Here is a 2,562-nt window from a genome sequence, read left to right on the forward strand (position 1 = left end):
GGAAGTTAGCGTTAGTGCCCTGTAGCAGTATCATAAAAAGGAACAGAATTTAGCATTAGCACCCTGGAAAAAGTAACACAAAAAAAAGAGAAGTTAGCATAGCAGCCCATAGAAGTATCGCAAAAGTTAACATTAGCTCCCTGTAAAAGCATCATGAGAAGGAACAGAAGTTATCGTTAACACCCTGTAGAAGTATTGTGAAAGAAAGAGAAGTTAGCATTAGCACCTCATAGAAGTATCACAATAAGGAACTGAAGTTAGCGTTAGCGCCCTACAGAAGTATCCCGAAAAGAAACAGAAGTTAGGGTTAGCACCCTACAGAAGTATCACAAAAAAATAGAAGTTAGCATTAACTCCCTGTACAAGTATCACACAAAGGAACAGAAGTTAATGTTAGCGCCTTGTAGACGTTTTACTAAAAAGGAACAGAAGTTAGTGTTAGCACCACATATAAGTATCGCAAAAAGGAACAGAAGTTAGCTTTAGCGCGCCATAGAAGTATAGCGAAAAGGAATAAAAGTTTGCGTTAGCGCGCCATAGAAGTATCACAAAAAGGAACAGAAGTTAGCGTTAGCGGCCAGTAGAAGTTTTACTAAAAAGGAACAGAAGTTAGCCTTAGCACCACATATGATTATTGCGAAAAGGAACAGACGTTAGCGTTAACACCACATACAAGTATCGCGGAAAGGAACATAAATTAACGTTGGCGCGTCATTGAAGTATAGTGAAAAGGAATAAAAGTTAGCATTAACGCCCTGTAGAAGTTTTACTAAAAAGGAACAGAAGTTAGCATAAGCACCACATATAAGCATTGTGAAAAGGAACAAAAGTTAGTGTTAGCACCACATATAAGCATTGTGAAAAGGAACAAAAGTTAGCGTTAGCACCACATATAAGCATCGCGAATAGGAACAGAAGTTTCTGTTAGCGCGTCATAAAAGTATCACAAAAGCAACAGACGCTAACATTAGCAGCCCGTAGCGTTCATTTTACACACAAAATGGGGCCAGACAAAGCCCTGGGCACATGTTTTGCAGTTTTCAAATGTATCCTTGGGCATATATTCCCAACATTCCCAAAATGTCGCCACCTAAACATGACAGTTAAATGAATTTAGCGCTAAAGCAACCAAAAGAAAAAAATAGTGCAGATATATCAGGACAGCATTGTAATTCATTTTAAAGACTTTCTTCTTTTTATTTTGGGGTGAGGTATGAATGTGAAGGTGACCTTGACATGGTATTGTGAGATAAAGTCTCAGCAGCAGATATAAGCTCTAACTTCACACTTTTCTTGCACTGCAGTGCTGCCGTTGCCAAGGCAATCCAACATATCCATTATCTGTCATATCAGACTTCACATTTGCTTTAGAGTAAACTACTGTCATATGTGATGAAGACCTCTGCCTTCCTAAACAGAATACAGTCTCGCACACTAATATTGTCACGTATGATATGCAGAACATTGTTTTTGGACCTACCTCATCTCTGTACCTGATATACTGTATCGCATAATGTCTCCATATTTTCACAAGGCAAGCATAACTCACTCCCATCAGTTTCCGGTGCGTGTCTTGTAGATATTTCACATTATTATTATTATTGTTTCTCTATTTAAATTAATTTCTTCAACGTTATGCATGACGTGTGTCTTAAGGACTTTTATTTTGACGTCAGGTTTGTTGCAGCTACTATAAAGTGCTGGTAATACATTTTATATTCACGCTTTTACTATTTATTTTCGTATTTTGTTATGTTATCATCTATATTCTTATTTGAGATCTGTATCAAAGTAATCAAATGTATTCATAGAACAAACTATTCTTAATAAATCAATCTCATAGTCAGTTGTTTGGCTTTTTGTGGATTCATGCTGCATGAATATTGAGGAAATCTTCACAACTGCATCAGTGTTTACACAAAAATGTTCATCTCATATAAATACATGTTATTAATGTTGAATATTGTTGTGGGCGCAAATGCCTTGTTGATGCCAGAGGACAGAAGAGAATGGCCAGACTGCTTCCAGCTGAAAGAAAGACAACAGTAACTCAAATAAGCACTCGTTACAACCGAGGTCTGCAGAAGAGCATCTCTGAAAGCACAACATGTCCAACCTTGAGGCAGATGGGCTACAGCAGCAGAAGACCACACTGGGTGCCACTCCTTTCAGCTAAAAACAGGAAACTGAGGCTACAATTCACACAGGCTCACCAAATTAGACAATAGAAGATTGGAGAAACGTTGCCTGCTCTGATGAGTCTCCATTTCTGCTGTAACATTCGGATGGTGGGGTCAGAACTTGGCATCAACAACATGAAAGCATGGATCCATCCTGCCTGGCATCAACAGTTCAGGCTGGTGGTGGTGGTGTAATGGTGTGGGGGATATTTTCTTAGCACACTTTGGGCCCATTAGTACCTATTGAGCATTGTGTCAACGCCACAGCCTTATTGTTGCCGACCATATCCATCCCTTTATGACCACAGTGTAACCATCTTCTAAAGGCTACTTCCAGCAGGACAACACACCATGTCATAAAGCGTGAATCATCTCAGACTAG

Source organism: Danio rerio, chromosome 21, assembly GCF_052040795.2.
Source record: "Danio rerio strain M-AB ecotype USA chromosome 21, GRCz13ab, whole genome shotgun sequence".
Lineage (NCBI taxonomy): Eukaryota > Metazoa > Chordata > Actinopteri > Cypriniformes > Danionidae > Danio > Danio rerio.